Source organism: Myotis daubentonii, chromosome 3 (assembly GCF_963259705.1).
Source record: "Myotis daubentonii chromosome 3, mMyoDau2.1, whole genome shotgun sequence".
Classification (NCBI taxonomy): Eukaryota; Metazoa; Chordata; class Mammalia; order Chiroptera; family Vespertilionidae; genus Myotis; species Myotis daubentonii.
In genome coordinates this window covers 197478273-197491958 of record NC_081842.1, presented here as the reverse complement: position 1 = coordinate 197491958, position 13686 = coordinate 197478273, and positions in this window count along the sequence as shown.

The window sequence follows — 13686 nt, the reverse complement described above, 5'->3', positions numbered from 1 at the left end:
TCTCTCTCTCTCTCTCTCTCTCTCTCTCTCTCTCTCTCGCTCTCTCTCTCTCAGATCAATAAAAGAACACATCCTCAGGGGAGGATTTTTTACAAGTACAAACCCTGAACACAGGCAATCGCAGGTCACACCCATCTCTGCTTTTACTAGCTGTGACTTCGTGTAGTTTGCGGAACCTCTCTGAGCCTCAATGTCCTCACCTGTGAAATATACATCCTCATGCACACTGCACAGAGTGCTTTTTAGGAGTAAAGGAGAGAGTGCACATCAAAGATGTTGCACGGTATTTTCCTAGATGGTGTTGCCTACCTTAACAGAATTAGGGCTCTTTTATATCCCTGCCAGCTATATACAGAGTCTTGTGTGGAAACTTCAGTTTATTCCAGCAATGTCTGAAATTCTGCAATGCCCTGGCCAGCTAGCTCAGTTGGTTAGAGCGTCATCCTGATACGCCAAGGTTGCAGGTTCAATCCCCAGTCAGAGCACATACAAGAATCAACCAATGAAAGCAGAAATAAGTGAAATTCTTTGTAAATGAGTGCTCTGGGTTACTACCCAGATGGCCTGATGATTAACTAGCCTCTGATCCTGGTCCAGGGGCTGTACTTGTGGTGTAGAACAATCGGTGGTAGTGTCTCAGTAATCAGTTCACATGGTATTGAAAGACTAGTGCTCACACCAGAATAGCGTTAAAAGCACTCTGTGATTACCAGGGAACCCCACGGGTGGTCCTCAGCTGTCATTCCACCCAAGATGGGGCGGGGTCCCTGACTGAGCTGCCTCAGTCCTTCTGCTTCCGGTAGGATGATGGGGAGGAAAATCCTGGCCAAATTGAATTATCAGAAAGGAAGGAGCAGGCCCCATGAGGAAGCAGCTGGCTCAGGAGGGAAAAGGAGGGGAGATGAGAGGGAATGTAGTCACCAGGCAAAATACAGTATTGTGCCGCGGTAAATGTATGGGCTACAATGCCTGCTCCAATCCCAGTCTGCTCCTCCAAGGCTGGGTGACCTTGACAAAGTTATTTGTTCTCCCTATGCCTTTGTCTGTGAAGCAGGGATAATGATAATACTACTTCAATGGGTTGGCTGGGGAGTAAATTAGTTAAGATTTATAAAGTGCTTAGAATGGAGCCTGGCACATATTACAGTCTGAGTTTGTTAAGTAAATTGGTGAAAACAGTGGAGGAGTACTAGGAATTAGACCTGGGGAATCTCCCTCTACCTTTCCCTCCCTTCTCCCCTAAGTCCCCTTAGCAGACCTTCTTCCCATTTTCTTTAAAGTCCTCTGCACCCAACCATCCCCACTCCCCTCCTCTGATTCTAGTCAGATTCCATCAGAGACCCAAAGTGGCTCTGAAGAAAAGACGAGTGCCCCAAATATGGGGAAAGATGCTCAGCCACTCATCGAGGGTGTGGGAATTAAACCTGCAATAGGAGATCTTGAATGGGCCTCACAGAGGGCTGAGAGGTGCTTAGAACACTTTCTGAATGAGTGCACCTTTGTTCAGTTGGAAATCTTAATGTGGCATAAAACTCTCTGGGAAGGCTCCAGACATCCACAATTCAGATTTTTTTAAATACTGAAATAATATTGGTATACTAACAAAAATCGCCTGCGTTTCAGCACTTGACAACAATGCAGTGCACCGGAACATTGTGCCAGAATATTACATTCTAAAAAGTCGCAGATTTCATGGTCAAGAGCTCTTTGGGAAGAAAACACATGGCCTGTCCACGGAGGCAGCCCCCCGATTTGGTGAAGCCTGGGGTCAGGGGTGCGGGGCAGTGGGGTGGGAAGGAGGGAGAAAATAGAGAGAAAGAAATCACTGAAAAAGACAGTTGGGCATCGGGCCAGTGACAGACAACACAGCCCCCAAAGATGTCCACATTTTAATCCCTGTCATTGGCCAATGTTGCCTTACGAGGCCAAAGGGACGCTGCGGGTGTGACTAAGTGAGGGATCTGGAGGTGGGAGAGTATCCCTGGATTATCCAGGTGGGCCCAATGTAATCATAAGGCTCCTTACAAAAGGGAGGCAGGAGGGTCGGAGTGAGAGGAAAAGAGATGCGATGATGGAAGCAGAGGTTAGAGTGATGCAAGGCCACAGGACAAGGAGTGTGGGAAGCCTGTCACAGCTAGAAGAGGCCAGGAGACAGACCCTCCCCTGGAGCCTCCAGAAAGAACACAGCTTGCTCCCTCTCTCTGAGAGGCAGGCTGCATTGCTTGATTCGCCCCCCATAAGAGGGAAGGCCGCAAGGTCTAGACTATGGCTATGGGGATTCTAAATCATGGCTATGTGGCCGGGTAGGGCAGTTGTCCCTGGGGTCACTTGCCTGGGTTCAAGTTCCAGGACTGCCATGTACTAACTTTGTGACTCTGGGCCTCACTCTTCCCATCCATGATATGGGGGTGTCAACAGAACCTGTTTCATAAGGGCTATGGTGAGGACATCATGAGATAATACATGGGAAAAGTGCCTCCTATCATCTGAGTTCTAGAAGAAGCAGGGGGCAAGGACCCAGGCAGCGGGCTTTCACGGGAACTAAACCAGCTCAGGAGTAAGGTCGCTGGGGGCCCGAGCCTGGATCTACCACTTCCTAGCTGCCGGCCTGAGGGAAGAGCCTTAGAGTCACTTAGCCTGGGCTTCCTTCCCATCCTACAGAGACCCTCATTCAGTCATTCAGTCATTCAGTCATTCAGTCATTCAGTCATTCAGTCATTCACGCCACAGACAGACACGGAGAGTCCTTCATGTGCCGTGAGTGAGACACGCGCTGTCCCTGGTCCTCGTGAATCTGGCATTCTAGCCTGGAAGACACGAGGAAACAAGTGAAAAGACAACGTCATTTCCAGCCCAATGAGTGCCATGAAGGAAATTAACCAGGGGCCGAGGCGGGGACGCAGGGGAGGGGGGGCCGACCGTGCAGAGAAGAGGAGCAAATGCATCTGGGCAGAGGGACAAGCAGGTGCAAGGACCCCAAGCAGTTTGCGGACCAGAGGAGCCCAGCAATTGGTGTCACGCCTGCGGGATCAAGGAGGACCTGCCTGTGGCTGGCAAGCCCTGAAGACAGCACAGGATGCTCGTCACTCGCCCCGCTTGTCATGAGCATGAGAGAGGATCATGCCTGAAGACAGTGGGCCTGACACCTACGTGTGGGAGACACTTAATAAATGTGAGTTCTCTTTCTCCCTCCAGGAGTGGGGGCTTGGGTCCCGAGAGGGGCTCCGTCCCAGGGACAGCACTCCTGGCCATCTTCAGCCACAAGGCCCTGATGGCTCCTCGGGGACCGAGCTCCAAGCCTGCTTGTCTCCACCCAAGGGCACACTTTCTCCCTTTGTCTAATTATTTCTAATTGGAAGAAAAATTGTTTGGCAAATCAGCTGGCATCTCCTCAGCTCCGGTGTCCTAGCAACCCAGCTCTCGGTGTGACACCGGAGAGAAGGCGGTTTGCCACATCCGCACTGCAGGGAGCGCCGGGGAAGGGCGGGCACCACCGCTGCACCCCTGGCCTGGCGTCGCCCCGTCACCGCCGCGCCCAGTCAGGTGTGCACACACTCGGGTCCACGTACACGCTCCGCGGAGCGCACCAGGGCGCAGCCTGCCTGAAACGTAGCCGCAGTCTTTCTGGAAAGCAGAAGGTGGCTCAGAAATAGATTTCTAATTTTCCAGCCACCTGCTCGGCTGAAAAATATTCTGGAGTTTATAATTACTTTTCAGGCACTAACTAGAGTCTAGTTTCTAGGGCAACTTGATGCATCTCTTAATGTGCTTATGGATAAATCGCGCCTCCCAGCTCAGCCAGGGTAGCGGGAATGTGCCCCAGCCAGATCCAAGGAGGGCACTGACCTCCGGGGTCAGGCTCCTTAAGAATAGCCATACTGACCTGAAGGGGATGAGGAAAGAGAAAACGAGATCAGTTGGGTACAGTGCCTGGCACAGACTAGGGGACGTTCTCTGTGGTGGTAACAGTTCTAATGAAAACAGATGGCCTGGCCTCCACCTTCCCGGAGCAGGTAGCGCAAGGGCCAGGCCTCAGAGGCAGAAACACCCTCCATCACCTGAGAGTTTGGTGGCCCGACCAGGGTTCACATCCCCACGGTGCCGTTTACTGGCTGTGTGATAATGTCAAGCTATTCACCATCTCTGTGCCTGAGTCCCCGCGGCTGGAAAGTAGGAGTTGTGATGGAGGTTGAAGGGGTTAATTCATGCAAGGCTCTTAGCATGGCACCTAGCCCAGAGCGAGCACTGAGTACATATTCTATTTGCTGCTGCTATCGAAAAAAATCTCAGAACAGCCTCTCCGGGACCAAGAAGCCCTGTGTGGGCCACACGGGAGAGCGGCGGCTTCAGGGAGCTCACAAACTGGAGCAGAGGTCTCCCAGGAGAGGAAAAATCTACACATATTGTAACTTCTATTTGGATTTTTATCTCATCCCTTCTAATTTATGTTTTATGCATGTCTTACAGCGGGTATATTTTATGAATAAATATATATTGAGGGGCCTCGTTCAAGAAAGTTTTAAAGGCAGGGAACATGACTCAAAAAAGAGTAACACAAATTATTTCCAATGGAAAGGGCCCTAGGGGTTCTTTAGCCCACCCCCGCCCACATTTCACACATGGGACACTGAGGGCTACAAAGAAAGTCACACTTAATTGGAGTCACACTGGAAATGCCAAAGTCCAAAAAGCTGGGGCCACAGAACTCAGCTGGAGACAAGCGGCCCATGGGCAGTGCAATCAAGAAGGCTTCCTGGAAGAGGGTACAGGAACTGCCCTTTGAGTGGAAGAGCAAGGTCCCATCCCAGCCAACCCATAGCAGAGCAGAGGAGCCATTGTTTATAAAGCCACTCACACTGGGCTCCCCGAGGGTCATGACATGGGCCACACTCCCACAGGGCCAATTTAAACATCGAAGGTTTCACAGCTGGCAAACGCCCTAAATCTGCTTACTCTGAATTCCCACCTCCTCCCGGTCCTCCCCTCAGTCTCCCCTTCTCTGCATTTCGTTGTCTGCCTGTCTTTGGGGGCAGCCTTTCACTTTCCTGAGGTGTCCGGTCATTCCCCAAGCGGGGTGAGGCGCCAGGGAGGGGTCCCCTCCCTAGATCTGTGTATCGGGGTCCTTGTCCCTACTCGACTCTGCCTCCACGTGTCTGGGCCTCTTGGCCGCCTCAGTAACTCTGCTTCAGGGCATGTCCGTGGGGCTGTCTGTCACTTCTCTGGGCCTATTTCTTTTTTCTTTTTTAATTTTTATTGAATGTATTGGGGTGGCACTGGTTAATAAAATTATATAGATTCCAGGTGTACGATTCTATAATACATCATCTGTATATTGTATTGTGTTCATCACCCCAATCCAGTCTCTTTCCGTCACCATTTGTCCCCCCCCCCCCCATACCCTCTTTTCCTCCCCACCCCCTTTCCCTCTGGTAATCACCTTACTGCTGCCTGTGTCTATGAGTTTTGCTTAATCCCTTTACCTTTTTTACCCAGCCCCACAACCCACCTCCCCTCTGACAGAAAACATTCTGGATCTCTCTCTCTCTCTCTCTCTCTCTCTCTCTCAGCACCTGGGTTTCTGTGTCTCAGATTCTGTCTGTCTGTTTGCCTAACTTCTCTCTGAGCCTCCGTAAGTCAGCAATTATCAAGTGTAGCCCCGGGGCCAGTACGCTTACTCTGGGAATTTGGCAGAAACGCACATTCTTGACCCCACCCCAACAGAGATTCCTCCTCCGCCCAACTCCACTCAGGCTCCTCTGAGTTCTTTTCTAACTGGGCCTTCATTTCCACGTTCGCCTCGCATTGCCCAATTTTAGCAAGAATCCTACTAAGTCAGTGCGGCCAGAATGCCCACCCTCCACATCTGACCAACCTCGATATCTGATCGGTGCCTCCTCCTCCACCATCCCCAGGTGAGGTCTGATCACCCTGGCCTGCCTTCAGCAAGAATCCCACTAGGTCGGTTGAGCCAGAACTCGTGCCCCCTCCCCTTACCTCCGATGCTTCCTCTCAGTGGCTTTCCCTCCACTGACACCTACCCTTGCTCCTTGCCTGTTAAGTTCCCACTTGGCCTCGCTATGTTCAGAGTTGAGCCCAATCTCTTTCCCTCACTGCAAAATCCCATTACAGCGGTCCCTATACCTATCGGGATAGCTCCCCACCTTGAATGAAGTCGTCTTTTCGGTGCTTTAACAATCATCATTGTGTTTTGTTTTGTTTTGTTTTTTAAATACCCCAGATAGACTGAATCCAAAACTCTGGAAGCAGGGCCCAGCATGCTGTGTTTCTATAAGCCCCTCCAGGTGGCCAGGAGCTTCTACAGTCAAGTTCAAGTCAAGTTAAGCCCCAATCTCTCTTTCTGGCTTTCTTGGGGGGCAGGGATGGGAGCGGGGCCCTTGCTCTAGGCCTTGTGTCATTCTCCCTGTAGGTCCGCATCTGCCTGCCACACCCCAGACCACTGGGCAGGAGGCAGCTGCATCCCCACCAGGGCACACCACTCACTGCCCCTGGTCCCCAGCAGCTCTGAGCAAACACAGAGGGGACAGCTAAGAAAAGGAGAGCTGCCTAATTAGAAGCGCAAAGCAGCTTGTGGGCTGACCACAAAGCCTGGGAAGGCTGCTGTGGATTAATTGGGAAACATTCCCTGCCTCCTCTGCTGGAGACATCCCAAGGCTATGGTCGGATCACCTGCTACAGGGCTCTCCCCTCTGGCTGCACAGAGAATCACCTGGTGCTTTTTCTAGTAAAGCATCCTTCACGCTGGGAACTCCTCCCCGAGATTCTGATTCCATTGACCTGGACCAGAGCCCAGGCATTGGCATTTTTTAAACACTGCCCCGGTGATTCTAAGGTGCAAAGAGCTAAGTCCTGATTTAACCCTCGGAGCCCCCTTAAAGGTGGAGGTCAGGATGCCCCCTTTTGCAGGTGGAGAAACCGAGGCCCAGAGTGGAACAGGGCTTGACCACAGTCACATCACTAAAAGTGGCCTAGCCAGGATTTGAGCCCGGAGCTGCGGTCCACGTTCTTTATTCCACTCCTTGCTCTGCATTTCCCTGTGACACTGGCATTCTCCATGACTCACTTACTCCTGGTCTCCTAGACTAGCTATAGGTTGCCCACTCCAGCCAACCCAATGGCACCCCTCCCACCCCATCCCAGTTCTCTGCAATTCTGAAGGCCCCAGCCCGGGCAGCCAGCTCTGCACCTCCGAAAAACAGCTGACCTGTTACAGGACTCCTCCCAGTAAATGAACTCTCTGCCACAGGCTGCTTGCAAGATTTCTATCTCCCCACGAAGGAGGTTTCCCTCCGGATGACCCCCAGGATGCCTCCCTACATCCCCACCCCTCCCAAACACTCCCCTCCAGGCCCTGCCCGGAATCTGGCGGCTGATTCCACGTTATGTAAGGCATTTGCTTTCTGGAGTCCAGACAGACGCAGGCTCACCGCGAGAGAGTCGCTCTGTGCTTGCTCTGCAGCCACAACACCCGCAGCAGCACAATCGCCTGACAATAGCTTCTCAGACTCCACCATCCATAGGAGCGACTCCTGACCACAGGCCTCTCTTAAGCTCAAAATATCTCTGAAGCCTCATATTTTCTCTTTAAAAGCCAGGTGGACTTCACATTCTACTCCATAATGTGTCAGGGTTTGTTTCAATAAAAAAAAATAATGCCTATTGATTGGATTTTGACAAGGAAGATGTATTGCTTTTATCATGTAAAATATTTAATTAATAAGTAAATGAGGCTTCTAATTCCTTACCATCAGGCAAATTTGATGCCCTGGGGAGATGCTAGGTTTACTCTGAGGCTTTATGAATTCTCAACACACCAAGGGTGTCCCGGGGGCATCCATAGTGCATTCATTCCTCCCTTCTTTCATTCACTCCTGCAACAATTATTTTGGAGGGCCGACAGTGTCTCAGGCATGGGGCTAGGGTCTGGGGATATAATGATAAGTAAAAGACAATTTTCCCTCCCTCCAGGGAACTTCCAGTCTACTTAAGGGATTAAGATGTTAACACACACACATAAATAAAAGTATAATAACTCGTAATAAATGCACTGTAGGAAAAACAAAGGATGCACTGAGCAAGAATAATTGGGAAACTAAAATTGTTTCCAATGAAGTGACATTTAAACTGAGACATAAAAGATGAAGAGGAGTTGGCCAGGTAAAGGGAGCAGCAGGAGAATGTTCCAGATGTAGGAAACAGCCCGTGTGAAGAGAAAAAGGAAACAGACCCCAAACCTTTCTAGAGGCTCAGCGAGGAATCCTCCATCCTCTACACAAGAACTCGCAGGCTGGAAGCAGGAGCAGGCCCCTCCCTGAGCCCAGGGAGGCAGCCAGGTGCTCTGCCAGCCCCAGTCCCACTGCCACCTCCCGGCACAAGGCCACGGTGATCACACAGCCAGGCTCCACTCAGCACTGGCTCTGAAGGAGAACCTGGAGCCAGGTGGGGTGAGGGCTGGTGGGACCCATGGATTCAGCCCTGGGTAGGAAAGCTGAGGACTGTGGTCAACGCTAGATCAGGGTCAAGCCCAGATGAATCTTCTAGGGCAATGGTTCTCAACCTGTGGGTCGCAACCCCTTTGGGGGTCGAACAACCCTTTCACAGGGGTCCCTAAGACCATCGGAAAACACATATATAATTACATATTGTTTTTGTGATTAATCACTATGCTTTAATTATGTTCAATTTGTAACAATGAAATTGGGGGTCACCTCAACATGAGGAACTGTATTAAAGGGTCGTGGCATTAGGAAGGCTGAGAACCACTGTTCTGGGGTATCCCCACATCTTCCCTGAGGTCTGGCAACAGCACCTTCGGGGCGGGTGGGCAGGGAGAAGAAACAACCTTTAGATACCACAATGTCAGCTGTCCTTTGGAGCCAGGTCTGGTCAGAGATTTCGCCTGGTGCCCAGGTCAACACCTCACCTGTGCTTCAGTTGTGGGTCCCAGGCCTTTGGTCCTGATGTGCAGCCCTGACGCCCTTCCTGGCAAGCCAGTCCATGTGCGACTGCAGGCTGCCCGCTCCGTGTCCTGACCCTCTGCCACCACAGCAGTTGCCGCTGGGAGCTCATTCTGGGGTCTGGCACCACCCCCATCACGCTGTTCCCAGGAAGCCTCTCACCATCTGCCTAGAGGCCTGGCTGATTCCTCGCAGACCCTGGTCTTAGCCCACGGACCATTGCCACTGTTTCCATCGTCCGTCCTCCTGTGGCCAGAGTGACCTTTCTAAGACCACACATCTGATGGTGTTGCTTCCCTGCTTCAAACACTTCTATAAACTTCCCATTGCTCTTAGGTCAAGTCCAAGTTCCCTTATGAAAGTCAGACAAGCACCACCACCACCACCCCAAGCACCCCTCTCTCATCTGCCAGAAAGAAAATTCATAGACACCCTAAATCTTTAGCCTGAGTGCCTCTCCACCCAACACAGCTGAGAGCTGGCAGCGGAGGAACGCTTCTCCCTGCTGATGGCTGAAGGCGAGGCTGCGGAGCTGGGGCTGCTACAGCCAAACCAGGGCCTCTGCTGCCTCCCAGAGGCTGAATGGAGCAGCACAGGCAGGTGAGCTGGTTTTGCAGCAGCCCAGATGGGGAGCCCATCTCTCCAGGACTCAACAATGGTGAGCAAGGTCCAATCAAATATGGGGTCTAAAGAAAGGGCCTCAGTCCTCGGTGACATTGTCAGGATCCAGCCTAATGAGTCCTAAACACCCTTCTATGCACCTGTCATAATACTTTGTAATCTACCTGTTCCTATGCCTCACTCCCCTGCCTGACCCTACAACCTGAGGCTCCTGCCCACGAAGAAAGCCCATGCTGTCTTGACAGACAGCCTCATCCCCTTACCACTGTCCCCTCTTCTTCCCAAACCCCTGGGTTTTGGGGAACCATCCCAAGACAACCCCCTCCAGGAGAGCTTCGGCCTCTCCATGTACACCCCTTCCACCACCTGCTTGAAGGGTTCCTGCTTCTCCCACCATCACCACCACATTTGTTCACTCATTCATTCAATCATTCATTCATTCACCAAATACTTACTGAGGACTGGTAGGTGCCTGGCTCTGTGCTAGACCCCAGGGTAGTAGCAGTGAACAGACAGACAAGATCCCCGTCTCAGGGAGCTTACCTTCTAGCTGAGCAGATAAATGAACACGGTAGTTTCGGGTGGCGCTACACTGAGTGATGCATTAGCAGTAGGGGGACGTCAGTGGGGAGAGAAATTGGTGGTCAGGGATGGCCTCTCTGAAGCCAGGTGTGATCGTTTTTAAATATATCCACAAATTCTTTTAAAACATGTCCACTGCCTTCAGAAAGTAGAATTTAATTTCCCTCCCCATAAGCCCCTTAGGGCAAGCTGTATTTAGTGACTCACTTTTAACAAAAATAATATGGCAGAAGTAATGGTAGGAGACTGTGTGTGACTTCCAAGATAGAACATAAAAGGCATTGTGGATGCCTCCTGACTCTCCATCTCTCTTGTGGATTATTCACTCTAGGGGAAGCCAGCTGCCATGTGATGAGGATGCTCAAGCAGCCCTGAGGAGATGGCCATATGACTGGGAGCTGAGGCCTCCTGCCAACAGCCATGTGAATACCCCATCTTGGGGGTCGGTCCTCCTTCCTGTGACAGTAGCCTGTGCAACATCCCGACTGCAGCCACATGAGAGAACCTGAGCCAAACTACCTGGCTAAGCCACTCAGGACCAATTCATCCACTACACACAATTGGCACACTGCCAGGGCCCACAGTACTTTTAGAGCCCACGAAAATGTTTCAATTTCTGTTAAAATTTGGAAAAAGACATTTTAGATCAAAGGGAAAAAAATTAATATAAAATTTTAATATATCCATATTTATATCAGCACAACCATCCTATATAATAAAAGGCTAATATGCAAATTAACCAAATGGCAGAACAGCCAGATGCTATGATGTGCACTGACCACCAGGGGGTACATGATCAACACAGCAGTTGTCCCCTGGTGGTCAGTGCGCTCCCACAGGGGAGCGCCACTCAGCCAGAAGCCGGGCTCATGGCTGGCCAGCGCAGCAGCAGTGGCAGGAGCCTCTCCCGCCTCTGTGGCAGTGCTAAGGATGTCCAACTGACAGCTTAGGCCAGCTCCCCACACGGGCCTAAGCCATCAGTTGGACATACCATGAGGGCTCCTGGACTGTGAGAGGGCACAGGCAAGTTGAGGAAACCCCCCCACCCCCGCCCAGTGCACGAATTTCGTGCACCGGGCCTCTAGTCTATATATAAAAGCCTAGCAACCAGAACGGCAGAAAAACCAGAACAACCAGTGGCTATGATGTGCACTGCAGCAGCCAACCAGCCTGATCTGGGCCCCAATCACCGCCCACCCCCACCCCAGCCAGCCTGCCCCAATCAACCCCCAACCCCTGATTGGGGGCAGGGCTGGTGGCCAACCACCTGCAGCCCCTACCCCCCCCCATTGGCCCGGCCTGATGGGCCCCCATTGGGATGGGCCAGATGGACCCCACCTGTGCACGAATTCATGCACCGGGCCTCTAGTAAAATATAATTTGTAATATTCTTTTAAGAAGGAAGGGGCCAACACAGGCAAGAGTGTGTAGGTTCCATGAAAGCCACAATGTGGTCATGAAGCTACTCTGGAACTCCTGACCCACAGAGTCTTTGAGCTAATAAATATTTGTTATTTTAAGCTACTACATATTGGAGTTTGTTACACAACAAGACAGCACTAATATCTGGCCCTGATCCTAACCCTAACCCTAATGGCCTTGTGGAAATTTGAAGACAGAAAACTGCAGACAGGAAAGAATAAATGCAAAGGCCTTTAGATAGAAGTAATCTTGGCATGTTCAAAATGAACAGGAAAAAAAAGTTACTTAACCTCTTTAGGCCTCAGTTTTTTCATCTGTGAAATGGGGGTGATGGTCATCACACCTCCTCATTGCATTGTTGCTGGGGAGCATTTACTGAGCATTCTGTGCCAGAATAGAGATATTGCAGGTCTAGCCCCGCCCTCAAGTGCTCATGGCCTGGAGGAAAACAGATGTGAAAATAAAACAATTACCCTTCCACAAGATGTAGGTAGGGGAAGGAATGCTTGCTGGTAGGGCAGAGGGCAAGCCCTCAGTTTCAGTGGGAGAGGGGTCCCATTCTGAGCTGAATCCTTAAAGGACAAGGAGAGCTTGGTTCCTCTTCCTCCTTCACCATCTCCAGAAGTCAGTGCTCTTCCCTGGGTACCATCCAGGGTTTACAGCAGTCCATTTCCCACTGACTTCTCAGTGCAGACAAAGGCTGAACGACTGAGTGAGTTAAGGTTATGTGCTAAGGAGGCAGATAGGGGCCAAATGCCAGCTTCACCGCTGTGTGACTTTGAGCAAGTGACTTAACCTCTCTGGGCTTCAGTTTCCTTTGTCTTTCTCTCCATCTCTCTCCATCTGTTTCAGACCCTGCATCTCAGACTCTTTCTGTCAGACAGTGTCTTCCTGTCTCTCATTCATCTTGCCTCAGCCTCCCTTAATCATGGCTCTCCTAAGAGTCCCAAACCCCTTGGAGTCCCATTAATTTTGAGAGGCTGTCTTTATGGATTGCCTCCTGGCCCAGTCCTGGGACTGAGAGAGCTGTGTAATTATCCACTTGGAGCCTAAGGGAAGCTATAACCAGTTCTCCCTCCCTCCTTCCCTGCCTGCCTCAGTCTCATTCATTTTGCTCAAACATCCCCACGGAAGCCCAGTGGGGGAGGGGTGAGCATGCACATTACCTTGTAGAAGGTCAGAGAGAGTGAGTGGGAGGCATCTCTCCAGCCTCCAGCCAATACTGAGGCCCTGATCGCCCTGCCTGGGTCCTTTTGTCTGTCCTGGACATCACAGCTTCATCTTGACCATTATCTCCAGCCAGGAGCTCTCCCTGGGACATCTCCCCATGTAAATCCCACATGTACAAACCCAATACGCTAAACCTGGACACACAATCCCCTCTACCAGACCTGCTTCCCCCATTCCTACCCTCCTCCTCCTCCCCCTACCCCAATCCTGATCTCCTGCCACCTCGGCTCTGACATCATTCCTGCCTCTCCCTTGGCTAATCAGCCACAAGCATTCTTTTCTCTGTTTACCTCAGCCCACCAGGCCCAGCTTCTATGTCCTAAAAGTTACCCAGGAGTGGACCCCTTCGCCTGGACAGCCTGTGGTCCCTTCAAACTGGCAATGCCCCAGTCTGACTGTATCATCTTTCCCTCAAATCTACCTGCCTCTATCCATGGCACCCCCCTCCACTTCCCATCACTGATAAAACCTCTTGTCCTAGATGGTTTTGCTCAGTGGATAGAGCATCGGCCTTCGGACAGAAGGGTCCTGGGTTCAATTCCAGTCAAGGGCACGTGCCCAGGTTGCAGTCTCAATCCTCTGAGGGGTTGGGGGGGTACAGGAGACAGCCAATCAATGATTCTCTCTCATCATTGATCTTTCTCTCTCTCCCTCTCCCTTCCTCTCTGAAATCAATAAACATATATTTTAAAAAATAATAATAAAAACCTTCTCCACCTACTCCTACTCCTACACATGCAGTCAAACAGTCCCCATGCTGTGACAAGAGAATGAACTTTGGGGTTAGAAAGAACGGAGCTACAACCCCAGCTCCATTATTCCCTAACTGTGTGACCTGGAGCAAATCACTTCACCC